General features: G+C 44.7%; 1 protein-coding gene across 1 annotated transcript in view; it reads left to right on the top strand.

Annotated features, from left to right (window-relative positions):
- Positions 1–20,553, top strand: part of LOC311138489 (forkhead box protein J3-like) — a 117,312-nt gene that overhangs the window by 14,483 nt on the left and 82,276 nt on the right. The window lies entirely within an intron of this gene.

Genomic DNA, 20,553 nt, shown 5'->3' with positions numbered 1-20,553 from the left:
ACTGCCTCCGTCTTTGGGGGAATTTGGTGTGGTGTCAACTTTGTCCAGTGCAGGAATTAAGAGATTCCTTCATAAAAGCTTGCAATGTGTTACGTCTTGTGCAATAGGCCTATACACACATCCGTCAACCTTGAAGCCCAGGCTGATCCCTTTACCACAGGGAAATTCTATTAGGCTACTGTGAGAAAAAAAAAGAATAACATTGCACAATGCACAGCCTCCAGTGATGTGCAGTAGTCATTGTTATGTAGCGTATGTCAACTATATTACATTGTATTAGTGTGTAATTGAATCATTCTAATGGCATAGTGTTGATAATGTTTAGTGTCTGACTATCATTAGGCCCCACTCAGCTCAGTCTTTGTCTTCTCTATAACTGCACGATTTGGTCTCTTGCCAGGATCAGTGACTCACAGGAGACTGAGTGACCTATTTAAGTCTTCTAGGAGTGCCAGAGAGACCATTTATTTATTTATTTATTTATTTATTTATTTATTTATTTATTTATTTATATAAATATATTTGCAGGAGAATAGTGTGGGTAAATATAAGTCAATTAAAATGTAGTTAAACCCATTTTTGGATCTAAGCACCTAAAGGCTGTTTCAGCATGGTAGTCGCCTCAGAGGATTCCCTTCATTATCGCTGAGCCACGGAGGCATTCGGCAAACATTTCAGATGTGATATCTCATTAGCAACAAATGTATTGAATTTTATATTGGCTCTCCCTCCAAAAGCCAATTCCAGAAATGTCAGCATCTTAACTAATTTTAAGCCATAATGGTACACTGTACTTTAGTGATAGGGGAAAATATCTATACAATTACGTATTGGGATATTATAGCTAAATGGCTAATGTTTTTTGTTTTGAAAAATGCATCTGGGCACAGTACCAGCTTTCTTGTTTCAGCTAGCTGCCAATTCCTGGTCTTCTGAGAACATCATTTGAGGAGTGGCCTGAAGCGTGAGCGGAATGGGAGCTAGAGGAATAGAGCAGTGCTGAGGCAGACGGTTCGTAGTGAGGACGACTTGCTACTATTCTGAACATTGTGTGTTGAACTTTCTGGCGCCCAGAGCTACTGAGGCATCACCCAAGTGGGTGCTACACAGAGTGGAAGAGGAGAAGTCCAGTGGCTATAAGACTCCGGCTGGTTCTCAGACTTGCCCTCTACAAGATCATCAGCAGACAGCATCATCTACCATCCTCTGACCAGCTCTCTCCGCTCAGGTCTTGAACTGACCCTCTCCATCTTCGGAGGATGCAGCTTGGCCTCTATTGGTTGACTTGTCATGATCTATTGCTTGTTTGTTTTTTGCTTATGAAGCGCTTTGAGATTCTATGAAAAGCGCATTAGAAATGTAATTTATTATTTAAGCTGAAGTATAGTGGCACTGAGCATGAAGGGGAATAGGCCTATAGTCTTGGTCTGCCCCCATACATGTGCATAGACAGGACAGATTCTACATGAATTATGTTTTTAAAAGAGACGGGACAAAAGGTTGTGCGTGCATTTTGTTTTGGTTACCAGTGAAAGAGCATGCGAACAGCATCTCAAACTATAGTTGCTAATTGCTGTTGTTTTTTTGTGGGGGGGGGGGGGGGGGGGGGGGGGGGTGTTGTCTCATTGAAGCAGAAACAAGCTGTGCTGTTGAATGCAGTATCTTGGCTGCTCTTTTCCCATCTACAAGGCTCTGCTGCTGCGGTTTTGTTTGAGTCTGCCGCATTCGTCTTGACACGATCGGCCCCACTCAGTCGACCCCCTGGAACCCCCCCGGCATGGCCGCCCCAGGGTGTGTGTAAACTCATTTATTCGGCCTCCTATACTGTGATGTCTTCACTTCCCTTCCTTCTGGTTTCCCTCCCCTCATTAAGATGCAGGAGGCAGAGCTGCGTTTGGTCTGAAAGCCTGTGTGCGGTAGGGGGTGATGGTCTATACAGTAGGGGGTGAGGGAGGGACTGTGCGCATGGGGACTTTAATGACTTAATGTGCTCTGTAAAATCTAAGTTCTGTAGCTCACTGGCCTGATTGCTGCCTTTTTGCTCAAGTCTAGCTACAGAATGTCAAAGTGATGTTCTGACAAAAGTGATTATGATTGAGGATGAGGAAATGGGGAGTGCCTCTTTGACTAATACTGATAACTACTGGGGAAAGCGGTTCAAGACCGATAATCCCCCATAGTGCTCTCTTCACATTATTCCTTCTCAGAAATGACTGGCTTTGAAACCCCCTTGCCTGATGCCTGTTCTGTGATTTTAATGTCATATTAACAACTCATTTTAAGGGTTCCTAGCAGTGAGGCTTTATTCATTTGGTTAGTCCCGAGTGACGCAGTGGTCTAAGGCACTGCATCGCAGTGCTAGCTGTGCCACTAGAGATCCTGGTTCGAATCCAGGCTCTGTCGTAGCAGGCCGCGACCGGGAGACTCATGGGGCGGCGCACAATTGGCCCAGCGTCGTCCAGGGTAGGGGAGGGAATGGCCGGCAGGGATGTAGCTCAGTTGGTAGAGCATGGCATTTGCAACGCCAGGGTTGTGGGTTCGATTCCAGTATGAACAAATAAAATAATGTATGCACTCACTAACTGTAAGTCGCTCTGGATAAGAGCGTCTGCTAAATGACGTAAATGTAAATGTTAGTGTTGGCCTATTCGTTTTTAGCTCTTGCTGTTTTTCACGTTTTGCAGCCCTAAGGCAAGAAGTTGCAAATGCAAAGTTTAGAACTTAAGGTGTAACGTTACTATACTGAACAAAAATATAAACGCAACATGTAAAGTGTTGGTCCCATGTTTCATGAGATGAAATAAAAGATCCCAGAAATGTTCCATACGCACAAAAAGCTTATTTCTCTCAAATGTTGTGCACAAATTTGTTTACATCCCTGTTAGTGAGCATTTCTCCTTTGCCAAGATAATCCATCCACCTGACAGGTGTGGCATATCAAGAAGCTGATTAAACGACTAGGTGAAAAATCTGTCTGTGCCCTTAAGCAAGGCACTTAACCATAATTGCTCCTGTAAGTCGCTCTGGATAAGAGCGTCTGCTAAATGACTAAAATGTAAATAGCATGATAATTACACAGGTGCACCTTGTGCTGGGGACAATAAAAGGCCACTCTAAAAGTTTTGTCACACAACACAACGCCACAGATGTCTAACATTTTGAAGGAGCATGCCATTTGCACGCTGACTGCAGGAATGTCCACCAGAGCTGTTGCCAGAGAATTGAATGTTAATTTCTCTACCATAAACCACCTCCAACGGCATTTTAGAGAATTTGGCAGTACGTCCAACCGGCCTCTCAACCGCAGACCACGTGTAACCACGCCAGCCCAGGACCTCCACATCCGGCTTCTTCACCTGCGAGATGGTTTGAGACCAGCCACTTGGCTGGGCTTGGCTCCCCAGTGGGTGGGCCTATGCCCACCCATGGCTGTGCCCCTGCCCAGTCATGTGAAATCCATAGATTAGGGCTTAATGAATTTATTTCAATTAACTGATTTCCTTATATGAACTGTAACTCAATAAAATCGTTAATTCTTCCATGTTGCGATTTTAATATTTTTGTTCAGTATATTTGCCTTTTATTTCAAAACTCAGGAATAACTCAACTTTGATCCACATTTTTTTGATGCATTCTACTGTAATGCTAACAAATGTTTAGAAAGTATGTCATGAGAGCCAGGAATTGTATTCAGTGGATGTAGTCTACATATAGAAGCCATATGACCTGGCACCTCTGAGTGTGTAGCTATTTGCTAGGCCAAGTGTTTGGGTCTGTGAGTGGTGTTATCATGGGGAACTGTCAATACTAATGTGAAGCTCCTGGTGTACAGACCCTGTGGATCAGCAGTCTGCTGCACTACAGATCCTCTGCTCCTCTCTGACCCAGTGAGTCATGTTGCATGACACATGACAAGCCACTTTCGCCAAGTGAGTCATCCCAAAGAAAAGCACCTCATATGGAGGAGGCTGACAGGGAACCAGGAACGTCTCTTTTTCTTCAAACTTTTACAAAAATTATATTGCGAAATTGCATTAGGTTTTTTTGTTTTTTTATCATGCCGTCTTGTTTACAGAATCTGTTTTTAGTTTGTTAGTGTACTATTCACAGCATAGTCAAAACGTGTGCATGCATGCTGTTTTCTGCTGACCAGGAATGGATTAGGATTGTATAGCCTAGTCTTTTCATTGTCCTATCCATTGAATGAATTCTGTTATATTTCTCAGATGTTTCCAGCAATATTGGCAGAGAACTTAAGGGATGGGGTATATTGTTATGTGTTTAATCTGTTTGAAAAGCATTATTTAAAAAAATTAATGTGCATGCCATTCAGGCATACACGTCCTCCACAGTTTCACAAAATCTGTAGGCTACCCTAACCACACAGTTTTAAATGTAAACTCCTAGTAAGGTATTCAACTCTCCTGCCTCCTTGTCTCTAAAGATCCCACTGTATCAACTGAGCTCTGTTAGTCAATTTGCTGTAGAATTCATAGTGAATCTTCTTTGCTGTGGCTCTCCTGCTCTGTGGGTTGCATGGACCAGACCCAGGAGAGCAATGGGGAGTTTTATGATCCTTTACAGCTCTGTTTGCCCTTGACCAGCGCATGCTAAGGCTATAATATAACTGTAGCCTAATGACAGGCGGAGAGGCTAAGACGCACACATGAGAAATGATCATTGTCTTGGGCATGTGATCTCTTGGAGCCCTCGTGTGTTGTGGACTCGTTCTCTCTTCAGCTGAACATTTCCCATTGGTAAAGCAAATTCACTGTCTCCTGCAGGACGTAGGGTTTAGATTGTTTCAATGTATTTCTTGCATATGGATTTTATTAAATGTGAATATGATGTATTGTACATTGTCGTTGTGTAGCCGCTAGAAATATTAGTAATCCTATTTCGATGGTGTAGCCTGTGTGGTATTGGTTATGTGTACAGAGCGTCTGCTAAATGACTTAAATGTAAATGTCTACAGCTCTTTAAGGGGATCGTGCCTGCGTTTTTTGTTTTCTGTCTTTCTGGGGCCCCTAAGTGAAGCTCTCTCTGTCAGATGAGTGAAGCTCAGCAGAGGCACTGGCAGCCACATCTCCTCTCATACTGCTTTGAACAGACATGCAAATCTGCTGATGAGCGGTGTTTGTGTGGCTGAGGATCATGTGCGCAGGAATTTCAAGTGGTGAGAAAAGGAAGGCAAGTTGAGCAGCCGACGGGCGTGCCAGAGCAGAAGAGGAGAAAAAGGCTTTGAATTCTGGGAAAGGAGATTGAGGGTTAGGCTATGTCAGCAGTTGTAGAGGTGATGGGAAGTCTCAAATCAAACATTCATTAGCCCCTCTGAAATCTGCCGTGGTTCCCTCTCTCTCTGGTGCTGAAACACTCTGGGGTGAAGCTGCAAAGGGTTTTTGGTCATTATATTTTGAACCTGAATCAACTGTAGCCTTAATGCACATTGCTGCACGCAGAGCATTAATGGAATGAGACTTTTTGAAGTTTTGATTCGGCTGGTTGTTTTAGCATCCCAAAACACTTCTGGAATGAGTTTGACACGTGCAAAACAGTGATGTAACATGTAGCCTGAACAAGATGAACTCACAGTTTTCAGTCATGCTGTGGACTTTGGTAATCCATGAGGGGTGCATGTCGTGACGTCTGGATGTTGGGTCATATTAATACGTGGCTCTCTGTATCCATAACAAACAAAATGAGCTTTGTTCTGTCTGTAAGAGATGAAGTCCCAGATCAATGTGGGATGTATCAGCTTTAGTGACTATCCTATAATGTTAATATACTGACGGTTTAAGACTCCATTTGGTTAGCGTTCCAAATCGATTGGCAGTGAACAACCTCATCAGCTGCACTGACTTGAGATCTTACCCACTAGGTACAAACTGGTTGAATTAATGTTTCAATGTAACTTTTCAATGTATTGTGATGTGGAAAATACATTGGATTTGAAAGAAGTCAGCAATTGTTTTGAGGGTGAAATTTTAAACCACAGGATTATATCATGGTAACCAAATGTCAACGTAGGCAAACCTTGTATAAAATATATTTTGTAATTTTTTTTAAAATGTCAGATCTTCAACGTTATATCCACTATCAGAAAAAAACTAGGCTGGGCAGCACTGGGGAATTGATCAATCTACAGCTACCCTTTCGTCTCCCAGGGTTTTAACCCAGACCTGCTTAGCTATGATATTTGTCACTGACTATATTCAATGTGCTATCGTAAAAATCTTTGAGAGATCTCCACTTAAAAAGTGAATGGATTCACTGTTGCGATCAGTCATTCCAAAGGGTAGGTTTAACAGGACAAATTAAATGTGACAACTTTATCACTCATCAATTATGATATTTAGGCCTATATACTGTAGCGTTTGCAAAATCACCAACAGCTATTGTTTCAATTCAACACAGAATTCAACTAAAAATAGACCGTACAATAGACCTAGGGTTTCAAGCTGATTTTCAAATGTAAAGATAATTAGTGATATTGAATTGTTTGATTGCCAATGCAACCAAATATCAACATTTTGCTTGGATAGTTCTGTGCCACTAGTCTGGCTTTATTTCCAGTTTGTCTTCAAATTAATCATTTATATGTTGGGTTCACTTCTCTATCGCAACCAGAAATCTAAATTAAAGAGTTGGACTAAATCCAATACAATTTGTATTTAGCCCCCTAGAGTCAATGTCCGCATCCCTGTGAAAATCGAATTAGCATAATAATAACAAGTCCTCATAAAAATCAGTCAGTTTATGCTAGAGATCTGTTTTTTTTTTGCATTGGATGCGTCTCAATCCACCGCACCTCATCCGCTGATGTCGCACTTCCACATCAGCGGTTAAAGGTGACAGGGTTAGAGCTGTGTTTGTCAGACCATGAGACATCCCGAAAATCGGTCTTCTCACAACATCGACGATGACCCCTCTATGGAAAGATGAGACTGTCACAAACATGATGGTGTTCTCCATTTTGCTCTACGACCCCACACAAGAGTCTTGGGACTTGTCTGAAGTCGGTACAGCCGATCGGCCAACTTCTGTCTGTAGCGTCTGAACAGTTTTGGCTACACACTAATATGACCCGTTTGTGGAAAGGTGAGACTCTCACGAACACATACTTGTCAGTTGTTTTCCTCTAGGACGCCCACAGGCCTCACAAGACTCGTCTGAAAGTCCCCCGGTACCAGTTGAAAAAATGTATGGAAGTGTATATACAAAGACTGTTTAGTGCCAAAAATAAGGGGTTAAATACATGTCAAAGGTTAACTTACAAGACAAAGCATAAACAAAGAGATGCTTACTAGGCCTCCGAGGCATAGAAGCCTAGGAAATGAGAATTGATCATACAACCTGGATACAGGAGAAGAGAGAGAACAAGGTAACCTTTAACCCAAAACCAACCACTATTGACCAATCAAACGATACCAAGTTTACAGAGTAACCTGACCACCAAGTCCCAATCTCCACAGGATGTCACAGCATCTAAGAGCTTGTGTGGGGGATGACACCAATGTAAATAAGACAGAATTCCTGAGGACCATAAAACCTTTTTTGCATAATAGGGTAATTCAGAGTTCACCCTGTACATGTAGTCCCGTGTAGCTCAGTTGGTAGAGCATGGTGCTTACAACGCCAGGGTTGTGGGTTCGATTCCCACGGGGGACCAGTATGGAAATGTATGCACTCACTAACTGTAAGTCGCTCTGGATAAGAGCGTCTGCTAAATGACTAAAATGTAAATGTAATAAACAAGTAACCACAGAGATAATACATCCATATAGATAGCATCAGAGTTGTCCTCAGTGAACAAGTTTCAGATTGACATGGCTGCTATAGCATTATTGTCACAATAGTCAGTCCTTTTGGGATACTGTAACAAAGATACATTTTTGCCACTCACAGGGGAAGGGCTGACTAGTCCTTGGGCATTGTCCTTTCCTGGACCCTTTCCAATGCAGCTCCAGGTGACAGAGAGCACATAAATTAGGGCCAAGCCTACACTTGCACCATGTACTTTTAATGTAATCTCAACTGCAATCCAGGCCATTTGGTTCTGCAATTAGATGAAGCACAGTGATAACACATTCATCTGACAGTTTTCCCATGCTGAACTTTCCACTGCTTTATGCATCTGCAGATATCTCTAACCATACACAAACGGACTTGACGCAGCTTGTCTATATATGTATATTTTCTTAAATTCCATTCCTTACTAGTTTTGTGTTTATTGGGTATATGTTGTGCACTTGTTAGATATTACTGCACTGTCGGAGCTAGAAGCACAAGCATTTTGCTACACCCGCTATGACATCTGCTAAACACGTGTATGTGACAAATACATTTTTATTTGATTTGTTTCATGGGAGGAGCAGAGGATGACCAGTCTGACCCATGAATACAGTACAGTTTGCTAGTGACCAGATTCAGAAAATGTCAGCCAACTCCCACACACTCCTAGCCCTCCTTCCCTCCTGAATTTCTAGTTCCCTAGCAGAAGCAGGCTTCTCCTCCTCACTGCCTGGGCTTCTGCCTTCTCGCTGATAACACCAGTCTCCGATTACTGCCTAGCTGTGGCTGCCTCCTCACACTGGAGGGAGTTCCTCTTTCTGTCTGACAGCCAGGTTACCGTAGCATTGAGCCATGTCACTGGACACAGCACTGCTGGCAGGAGACCTGATGGTCTGCAACTCGCTGTGTATTTTTCCGCTTTCATAATTTCTAACTGGGCGTTTGACATTATCGATCATAGTCTGCTGCTGGAATAACGTATGTGTTATGGCTTTACTCCACCTGCTATATTGTGGATACAGAGTTACCTGTCTAACAGAACACAGAGGGTGTTATTTAATGGAAGCCTCCAACATAATCCAGGTAGAATCAGGAATTCCCCAGTGCAGCTGTCTAGGCCCAATACTTTTTTCAATCTTTACTAATGACATGCCACTGGCTTTGAGTAAAGCCAGAGTGTCTATGTATGCTGATGACTCAACACTATATATGTCAGCTACTACAGCGACTGAAATGATTGCAACACTTAACAAAGAGTTGCAGTTAGTTTCAGAGTGGGTGGCAAGGAATAAGTTAATCCTAAATATTTCTAAACCTAAAAGCATTGTATTTGGGACAAATCATTCACTAAACCCTAAACCTCAACTAAATCTTGTAATAAATAATGTGGAAATTGAGCAAGTTGAGGTGACTAAACTGCTTGGAGTAACCCTGGATTGTAAACGGTCATGGTCAAAACATATCGATACAACAAATAAAATAACATTTTAGTCCCGTGTGACATTTTATTTGTCACATACACGTGTTTAGCAGATGTTATAGCGCGTGTAGCAAAATGCTTGTGCTTCTAGCTCCGACAGTGCAGTAATATTTAACAAGTAATATCTAACAATTTCACAACATATACCCAATAAACACAAAACTAGTAAGGAATGGAATTTGGGGATAGATTGACTTCATCAGTACTTGTGTTTATGAGAGGTGTTGACATGTTAAAAGCACCGAGCTGTCTGTTTGAACTACTGGCGCACAACTCGGTCACCCATGCATACCCCACAAGACATGCCACCAGAGGTCTCTTCACAGTCCCCAAGTCCAGAACAGACTATGGGAGGTGCACAGTACTACATAGAGCCATGACAACATGGAACTCTATCCCACATCAAGTAACTGATGCAAGTAGTACAATTTGATGTAAAAAAACGGAGGAAAAAAAACCTCATGGTGGGGACTGTGAAGCAACACATAGGCGCAGACACATGCATACACACTATACACACACGTACACATGGATTTTTGTACTGTAGATATGTGGTAGTGGTGGAGTAGGGGCCGGAGGGCACACAGTGTATTGTGAAATTTGTGAATGTATTGTAATGTTTAAAAAATTTTATGAACTGCCTTAATTTTGCTGGACCACAGGAAGAGTAGCAGCAGCTAATGGGGATCCATAATAAATACAAACTGTGCGGACTGGTCAGCAGGTGGAGTGACCTCTCTGATCAGATCTGTGATCACCGTCTTGTGTCGGCAGTGGCTCTGACAGTCAGTATGATTGAGTCCCCATAGTGATTTCAGACTGAAACTGCTACACATTGGCTATTTTGGACAGTGTGTCTGAAATTGCCATCTTCATTTCAACATCATGCACTTGGCTTTGGGAGAAGATTTATTTCATAGAGCTTTTAAATGCCTGGTCTCATGATAGATCCTCTGTTTTAGTGATGACCTGTTATGCCCTTTTATGAGCAATATGTTGTTGATTATTCCCTCTCGCCTGGAGGTATTTCAACAGCAAAGGGCTAGAGCAACAGCACCTTCCCCCTCTCCTCTTCCTACACACCCAGATAAATAGTGTGCTCTCTTGGTAACCAAATTAATTGAAGTTACCTGGAAAAGTGGGTGTGGGAGGGGTGATGTTGACAGGTGGATAGTGCTGTCACGATACCAGCATTTTGACTTAGAAGCCAGGTTTTGTATCACAATACTCAATACCATCACGATCCTCGATACCAAAACGGTACCACAGTAAAAAAAATGTGTTTTAGCCAATGTCACAGAATGGCACTTGATCCAGACAGATCTTTTGAGTTTAATATCATTACATTTAAAACTTTTGATTTTTTTATATGCATTAATGAATCAATTATACAATCATACAATCTAACTACGTAACATAATTGTAATAATTTATTTGAATGGTAAATCTCTGATAAAGTAGCCTAGGCCTATTCATAATAGAGATGAATGCATATTCAATAGGACTGTGTGCTTGCATTGAGTTTGTTTTTCATCTGTAGCCCCATGAAATCAGCTAAAACAATCTGTTTTCCTTACATTTTGGATTTATTATACTGAACAACAACATTTGCATAAAAGAAACAATCTCTTATTTTATAAAAGTGTGCGATGTCTCTTTAAGACCCATGATGTCATTCACACACACACAGTCAGTTCAACCCTCGAGTAAAGTAGTGATGGGAAGTGACCGGAAGTTTAAAAAAATAACAAAAAATGGTATGATACCGTTTTTTCATGTTATAGTATCGGAAAAGTACAGAAGTTTCGGTATACGTGCAACACTACAGGTGAATAAGCTAAAAGCCTGTCTATCCCCAAATCTTTCAGTCCTTCACGTATAAGCTTCCAGAGAGTCGCCTTCTGAGGTTTATAGGTCTCGATCAGCCAGGGAGAGAAATGGAAGCTGGGCTTCTCTACACAGATTAGCATGGAAGGCTTCCAGAGAATGCCAGAGGAATTTATCACCAGGTATGACCATGGCTGAGTCCCGGTAACTCACGGGAGCCCTGGTCAAATTCCACAGCTGATTGTGGTTCCTCCACTTTCTGACACCTCTGTCATTACTGGAGCTAACGGAACACTCGGCGAATGGAATCTCTCTCAAACAATGTAGAGAATTTCACTCTGTAATGGATGATTTATCCATTGTTTTTCCTGGCAGTGAATATGGGCCACAAATGAAGGACTGTCTGTCCTGGCTGTGACCCAGTGATGGAGCTTCAGGGTCGCTCACAGACCTGATGATGGTATTCTGTCCCCCTCCTGCACACACAGAGCGCTCTGACATCACATCAGCAGCCCTCTGCAAAGAGCACCTCCCCTGCCTGCCTGCCCTGTGCCAAACGGCTACATTGCCTTAGCAGAGCAGAGGCTAAGCTGGAGCGCCAACAAAAGATGAAACTATTGACCTGTGACTTAATCCTTTAATCCCTGCTATGCGGTGGTGTTGTGCAACTGCAAATGCAGAGGATTTATCGTTCCGGGGAAAGGGCACGGTTTTATGATGGGTGACCCGGCCGCCCCCTCTGCGATGTGCCATGAATGCCCATCATGCTCTTGGTGTGTATGTTCAAGCTTTATGTTAGTTATAAACGGCTGCAGTCTGTTCTATACTATGTGCGTGTTGTTTATATGTTTGTGTGTGCTGTGCTGCATGTGTTTTCCATTGGTCACTGGGCTGTGTCATCTCATGTACAGTAAGGCCTTCTGTGCATTTAAAGAGAGAAGGGAGGGAGCGGGCGGGCGGGCCGCGCCTGGATGGAGGTGCAGTAAAATGCTGAAATGGAACTCCATGAGTCAAAGAGCAGCTCTTCAACAGCAACCAGCTCCGTCAGGCAGTAAATGCTTTAATATGCTGCTAATTATTTCTGAGAGATTGGATGTTGATTAAAAAGCAAAACGTTTTTAATTATAACTCAAATGTTAATGCCGTCCCAAGTGAAGAAAATGTTTAGGCTTACGTGAGGAGAACGTCTAATTGACTGAACCAAAGCTCCACTATCCCAATTTACAATCTTGATTATTTTTCTTTGCTTTTAGCACTAAATAGTCCTAACTGGTGTTGTATGTCATCTCTGCACAACCTACTGAGCTGCCTAGCCTGAACCCTGTCTCCATTTAAAAATGCATGACATTATTCCAGCTCTGTGCAGGGATTTCTGATCATGCTTTGCCCACCCAGGTAATTCCTTTAACTCATGCTTGGGTAACTTCAGCTTGTTCTCATTTTAATACATTTCGGTGGCGTCTTAATTGATTTATTGTTTTTATTGACACATACATTGGATAGGTGCAGTGAAATGTGTTGTTTTACATGGTCAGCTATAGTGGGACGGCGCCCCTGGAGGAAATTAGGGTTAAGTGCCTTCCTCAAGGAGAAATCGAGAGATGTATCTGACTGCCTGATAATAATGTGAGTTTGCTGTAGCTACTGACGACACTGGATTGAATCCTCTCTGGTCCTGAGGCAGTGCTAGTGCCAGCGCCTCCCTCCTTACCTTGCTGCCTGCCCGCCCGCCTCAGAGCCAGGGTCAGGATTTAATTGTGGCTTATAGGACAGGATCTGGGGAATGCTGATGAGGGAAAGGCTCTCAAGAATGCCACCAAAACGGTCCTCCTGCCAGTGCCTTAAGTGGTCTATTTGTGATTCAGCATGCATGCTCTCTTTCTCTCTCCCTCTCCCACTCCCTTTCTGACTGCCAGGCTGGCGTGGAGTCGAGCTCCCAGGGGGAGAGTGTGTTAATGCTGGCCCCCAGGCCCGGGGACCAGGGTAATTGGGTTTGCATGGTCGGTGTCAGGGCACCACCACTGCTCCCTATACAAAGGCCACCTCCCAGCCAAGCTGTTCAGGACAGAGAGACAAACCCCTCATCTCTGGTGTAATTCATTGGAAAGGCTTATTGAATTACTGGAATGCTGTATGTGGTTTTTGTGAGGGCCTGCTGCAGATTGCACAATGAGCTGAGGGCCTTGTGTTTGCCTGCCTTCTTGCGTGCTCAGCTCTCTCTCAGCTCAGCTCAGCCGCTTGGCTCTGAACACTACCGTGAATAACGGCAGACGGCTGAGAATCTCTAATATCCCCAAATGGCGTAATTACTGCAGCTTCCATTCAGATTCCCTTCTCTTGTTTCCAGTGCCTGTTTGACCATGTCTGCATGTAGGGGTCACAGAGCCTGTTGTCTGCATTGTAACCTCATGACACAGCCTGGAGGCTGGAGCTTCTTGGCTGGGCCTCATCCAGCTCTGACTGTATTGGCTGGGCTGCTGCCTGCTGCAGCTTAATGTTGACATGCGTGTACATCCATGTAGACTGTTCATTTGTCTGGTTTGTTTAATACTAAGTGCTTCGAGCCCCCTCACTAGTATGTTATGCTCATCGCAACGAGTGAATGTGTTCATTTCTTTGCCCGCTTGCCTTTTTCAGGTCCAGTGGGTTTAAAAGAAACCCAGCATTAAGGTTTGCCACGTTAAGTCTCTTCCGCCTGGATATGTGTAGCATTAAACTGACCCACACACAGCACAGTGGCACTCTCCTCTGATTGGAATAATAATTATGGAGTATGATGTTTAGCCACTGGTGAGGTGGGAACAGGGGAAACCAAGAACCCACCTCCGCTGCAATATACTTTATACTAATTATAAACTGGGTGGTTCGAGCCCTGAATACCGATTGGCTGACAGCCGTGGTATATCAGACCGTATACCAGGGGTATGACAAAACATTTATTTTTACTTCTCTAATTACGTTGGTAACCAGTTTATAATAGCAATAAGGCACCTCGGGGGTTTGTGGTGTATGGCCAATATACCACGGCTAAGGGCTGTTCTTGGCTGTGGTCTTCAATAAGCTGAACAATGTGCTCAGCAGTGTGAGCATTGAAGTGATAATTGACACATCCTAAAAATGCAAGTAAGAACTGGGTTGTTAATGCTCCTTCTCTTCCTCTGGGTGGTTTCAACAGAACCATTTAAGACTTTAATTGAGAAGGAATACTGATATTAAAGCTGTTGCCTTGGCACTGCCATTACCTACTTTTAGTTTTTTAATGAAGATGAGACCCACTGGGCGTTCACGCGACACGATTACAAACGCTCTCGTGGAATCACAATGGCCAGCCGTGTTGCTATTTTAGTTTCTCAGTTTTCAAAAATAAGTCCTCCAATAAGCCCTGTGCCTATAGGGCTGGAAAAAGTGAGGAATCTCCCTTTGTCTGAAGGGCAGGTGAGTGAGGTTCCCACCCCTCCCTGTTTCCCCCCTTGCATATCACTACGAAAACAAGGGCTTCTCCAGCGCTGGAAAAGGCTGTTGATATGGAAGGTATGGCCTGGGTTTCGGTCGAGAGTGAAGATGATGCCAAGAGCTTGTTACCAGGTTACATCACTGTTGTTGTGTGCCAGATCTTCAGGCGTAGCAGAGGGAGCTCGCAGAGCGATTCCCCTCTCCTTCGCCAAGTTACTATCCCTCCCACTACAGGAAGATCTGTCACTCTCTCCTTCTCACACACTCGAACAGGCCAGGCTGTGGGCAGCGTCTCACCCCTAAGCCAAAGGTCCTTACTTGAAAATAGCCTATATGGATCTATACGTAGGTACTGAAACTATCAAATGCTTGCCAAGTGTAGGCCTATGCAACAATTTTGCAGGAGGGTAAAGTGGTGGGGATGTTTCCAACACAATTCCTCAGCTCCATCCTCTCGCAACACCACTAAGGAGACTGTAATCTACTGTGATGTTAAGGTGAAGACTGCATGCTCTGTCATTACTCACCGTATTGCCTCACTGAGGATGATGCCTGACTGAGAAGGGTTTGGCACTACATGTCTGCACTGTGTTTGATTGAGCCACATCAGCCTTATGTACAGACACATGACTGAATCACTTGAGCGCCTCGGAATATACATTAATTTGACCAGGTCTTTCTTCCACTCAGTTCCCTGGTTTGTGAAAGCGACAGTGACGGACTCAACCGGATCAAAGCGGTTCGATGTGTGTGGAGTGGTAATATCCTCCCTGGGGCTCCTAAGTGTTGAGGCCTGAACTCTCTGACCTCTGGATGGATCTGATGCTGCTGTTGCTGCCAGGCACTGTGCCAGCACGTTTATGCCTCTCTGCTGCCCCCCCAGCCTCCCCCTCCCCTGGCTGGCTACCCCAGACCATGCCTGGCCTGTGGTACATGTGCATCGGTCCTCCCCAGCAGCAGCAAGCTGGAGCCTGTCTCTGTCTGAGGCTCAGCCCTACCCCTGGCTGCCTGCCTGTCACAGAGCCTTGGCCTAATGAAGGCAGAGGGGCTGCTGCTGCCTGCTCTATATCATTCCTGCCACAGCCAAGGTTCACTAATTAAGACACTCGGCCCTCCAGATTATTAAGCATCTGGGTCATTAGCATGGGGTCAAATGGCATTCGTCTCAGTGTTGCGGGGGGCGCCACTGTCATCAACCTGCTGTCTGTCTGTCGGCTGGCCTCTCATGGCGAGCCAACGGGGGTCTGGCTGCATCCTAGCCCTGCTTCATAAGGATAGGATGCAACGGATCACTGCCACTGAGCCACAGGTTAGGACCAGCTACAGAGAGAGACACACAGGTTAGGACCAGCTACAGACATGTAGGGTTAGACACACAGAGGCCATGCAGAATTAGGGTTAGGTTTAGACACACACAGAGGCCATGCAGAGTTAGGGTTAGGTTTAGACACACACAGAGACCATGCAGAGTTAGGGTTAGGTTTAGACACACACAGAGACCATGCAGAGTTGGGGTTAGGTTTAGACACACACAGAGGCCATGCAGAGTTAGGGTTAGGTTTAGACACACACAGAGACCATGCAGAGTTAGGATTAGGTTTAGACACACACAGAGACCATGCAGAGTTAGGATTAGGTTTAGACACACACAGAGGCCATGCAGAGTTAGGGTTAGGTTTAGACACACACAGAGACCATGCAGAGTTAGGGTTAGGTTTAGACACACACAGAGACCATGCAGGGGAAATACAAGTCTACTACTTGTATTTCAGACAAAACAATCCTTTACATTCAGGGTGATGTGGCTTGTGTTGAAATGCAATAATTTGTAGTAGAAAAATCAGGGATTCCTGTGTTCAATGGTACGTAATGAGAATACGATATTTATTTGATCTAGGAGAGGGATGGGTGTTGACCGTGCCGCTCTGCCATCTTTTTATCATGAAAAATGACTCTCATTAGCAGGTCGTGACTCACCTTTTATTTCAATTAGCTCCAGAGCCTCTGTAGCATTTGTTAGTGTCAGGTAATAAAGCAGCAGTGAGCTATAAGCGCTGCTACTGCATCTCCTATCTCAGATCAGGGTGAGTTGCCACTAGGCTGAGATCAGGGTCTGTTGCCACTAGGCTGAGATCAGGGTCTGTTGCCACTAGGCTGAGGTTTCAGTCAGTGAGCTGCAGTTGCACAGTATAGCCTAGTCTCTGTCAAGGGCATTCCTACTGCCCCTCAAACCCTCCGAGGCCTGTGAGGTATTTAATACAGCATGGCGGGCTTGTGAGGATACACACACAGACAGAGTGGAGATTCCTCTCTTTCTCTCCGTCGTAGTGCAGTGTCACTGTACACAGGGGGCTTGTTTTGCCTACGGCCTGCGGTCACCTATCTATGTCTGTAGTTGTAGGCGCCTATCCTCTGCTTCTATTTAAAACCAGAGAGGGCAGCGAGCCCAGAGAAAGAGAGGCTGTTTGTGGGCGCAGAGCAAGGCAGACAGAGGGCTGAGCTGAGGACAGGGTGGTTGGCACGACTGCACAGGGCTGCTTGTTTACGTCAGAGGCTCCGTCTGGGGGAGGGGGGGAGAAAGGGGAGGGCTTTTACTAACCTCAGGAGGGTCGCCATTCCCCCATTTTGCTGGCAGTTGTGAAAACAATTCCCTCTCTAGCATGGGCAGCAGAGCAGAGTGGGCAGGGAGAGGGGAGTGTGAATCGGCTAACTTGCAGGGGTGATGGGATATATGGGCTTGAGTTCCTGTGTGCTGGCCTGGGATCAGGAGTTATGAGTGGTTGTTAGACAGCCTTGCCTGGTGTTATGAACACGGCTCAGATTAGTTTGTCTATGTGGTCAGACACAAACTGCACTACAACAGCTCAGGAGTGTAACCAAAGATTTGACTACCAGAATGTGGAATTGGGGCCAGACTGAGCCAACCAAACCTGCCTGTGTCCAGTATCTGTTTACACAACCACACTGCCTATAGGCTAGTGATGGGGGAAAGAATCGGTACAGTTACATATCTCTATATTATATTTGGATGATATTGAATCAATATTTGACTGTAGAAAATACAGATATTTTTTTCTTCTAATTTAGGTAGCACTAGTCGGCTGTACCTGTGCCAAAACTCCAGTATTTTTCATCCTATAGCTTGTCCTCGATCTTCTTTACAAATAGTGAGCCAACATGTTTCCAGCACTTATTTTCCTGACTGATCAATACTCATGCTCTTTCTCTCTGCCACAGACATATAGTGAGAAATAAGTGTGGAACATCAAATCACAATAAAATCGCAGTATCGAATCGCAATACAAATCAAATCAAATTTTATTGGCCACATGTGCCGAATACAACAGGTGCAGACATTACAGTGAAATGCTTGCTTACAGCCCTTAACCAACAGTGCATTTATTGTTAATAAAAAAGTAAAATAAAACAACAACAAAAAAGTGTTGAGAAATAAAGAGCAGAAGTAAAATAAAATAACAGTAGGGAGGCTATATATACAGGGGGGTAACAGTGCAGAGTCAATGTGCGGGGGCACCGGCTAGTTGAGGTAGTTGAAGTAATATGTACATGTGGGTAGAGTTAAAGTGACTATGCATAAATAATTAACAGAGTAGCAGCAGCGTAAAAAGATGGGGTGGGGGGGCAGTGCAAATAGTCCGGGTAGCCATGATTAGCGGTTCAGGAGTCTTATGGCTTGGGGGTAGAAGCTGTTGAGAAGTCTTTTGGACCTAGACTTGGCACTCCGGTACCGCTTGCCGTGCAGTAGCAGAGAGAACAGTCTATGACTAGGGTGGCTGGAGTCTTTGACAATTTTGAGGGCCTTCCTCTGACACCGCCTGGTATAGAGGTACTGGATGGCAGGAAGCTTGGCCGTACGCACTACCTTCTGTAGTGCCTTGCGGTCGGAGGCCGAGCAGTTGCCATACCAGGTGGTGATGCAACCAGTCAGGATGCTCTCGATGGTGCAGCTGTATAATTTTTTTGAGGATCTGAGGACCCATGCCAAATCTTTTCAGTCTCCTGAGGGGGAATAGGCTTTGTCGTGCCCTCTTCACGACTGTCTTGGTGTGTTTGGACCATGATAGTTTGTTGGTGATGTGGACACCAAGGAACTTGAAGCTCTCAACCTGTTCCACTACAGCCCCGTCGATGAGAATGGGGGCGTGCTCAGTCCTCTTTTTTTTTTCCTGTAGTCCACAATCATCTCCTTTGTCTTGGTCACGTTGAGGGAGAGGTTGTTATCCTGGCACCACACGGCCAGGTCTCTGACCTCCTCCCTATAGGCTGTCTCATCGTTGTCGGTGATCAGGCCTACCACTGTTGTGTCGTCGGCAAACTTAATGATGGTGTTGGAGTCGTGCCTGGCCATGCAGTCATGGGTGAACAGGGAGTACAGGAGGGGACTGAGCATGCACCCCTGAGGGGCCCCCGTGTTGAGGATCAGTGTGGCAGATGTGTTGTTACCTACCCTTACCACCTGGGGGCGGCCCGTCAGGAAGTCCAGGATCCAGTTGCAGAGGGAGGTGTTTAGTCCCAGGATCCTTAGCTTAGTGATGAGCTTTGAGGGCACTATGGTGTTGAATGCTGAGCTGTAGTCAATGAATAGCATTCTCATGTAGGTGTTCCTCTTGTCCAGGTGGGAAAGGGCAGTGTGGAGTGCAATAGAGATCCATCATCTGTGGATCTGTTGGAGCGGTATGCAAATTGCCTTGTGAATGTTGACCTGCTTAAAAGTCTTACTCACATCGGCTACGGAGAGCGTGATCACATAGTCATCCGGAACAGCTGGTGCTCTCATGCATGCTTCAGTGTTGCTTGCCTCGAAGCGAGCATAGAAGTGGTTTAGCTCGTCTGGTAGGCTTGTGTCACTGGGCAGCTCGCGGCTGTGCTTCCCTTTTGTAGTCTTTAATAGTTTGCAAGCCCTGCCACATCCGACGAGCGTCAGAGCCGGTGTAGTACGATTCAATCTTAGTCCTGTATTGACTCTTTGCCTGTTTGATGGTTCGTCGGAGGGCATAGCGGGATTTCTTATAAGCGTCCGGGTTAGAGTTCCGCTCCTTGAAAGCGGCAGCTCTACCCTTTAGCTCAGTGCGGATGTTTCCAGTAATCCATGGCTTCTGGTTGGGGTATGTACGTACGGTCACTGTGGGGACGACATCATCGATGCACTTATTGATGAAGCCAGTGACTGATGTGGTGTACTCCTCAATGCTATCTGAAGAATCCCGGAACATATTCCAGTCTCTACTAGCAAAACAGTCCTGTAGCTTAGCATCTGCGTCATCTGACCACTTCTTTTTTATTAACGGAGTCACTGGTGCTTCCTGCTTTAGTTTTTGCTTATAAGCAGGAATCAGGAGGATAGAGTTATGGTCAGATTTGCCAAATGGATGGCGAGGGAGAGCTTTGTATGCGTCTCTGTGTGTGGAGTAAAGGTGGTCTAGAGTTTTTTTTCCCACTGGTTGCACATTTAACATGCTGGTAGAAATTAGGTAGAACGGATTTAAGTTTCCCTGCATTAAAGTCAAGACAATCTCTCTTAACCGCAAATAGCCTAGTGGTTAAGAGTTGTGACAATAACCGAAAGGCTGCTGGTTCGACTCTCCGAGCCGAATAGGTGGAAAATCGGTCTGTGCCCTTGAGCAAGGCACTTAACCCCAATTGTTCCTGTAAGTGGCTCTGAATAAAAGCGTCTGCTAAATGACTAAAATGTCAATGTAACTATTGTATCGGCACCTAAGTATCGTGATAATATCTTATTGCGAGGTCCCTGGCAATTCCCAGCCCTACTATACGCAGACGAAAAATGGGAAGCATCCCATCCACATGTTAAGGGAGCCCTGGTATTTTGGAAGTACCAAAAACCAGTCTGCAGTGCACCATTTCACTACAGGAAATATGGTACTAATTTGATACTGAATGCTTAGCTAGCTGCCAGACATGTTTGTGTAATTAGTTATGCTCAACCAACCTCATTGTTAGTTTAATTTCAAAATGTGTGT

This window comes from Coregonus lavaretus, assembly GCF_964263955.1.
Source record: "Coregonus lavaretus genome assembly, chromosome: 12".
Classification (NCBI taxonomy): Eukaryota; Metazoa; Chordata; class Actinopteri; order Salmoniformes; family Salmonidae; genus Coregonus; species Coregonus lavaretus.
Note: the sequence above shows the minus strand (reverse complement) of the source record. Positions and strands in the feature narration are given on the sequence as shown.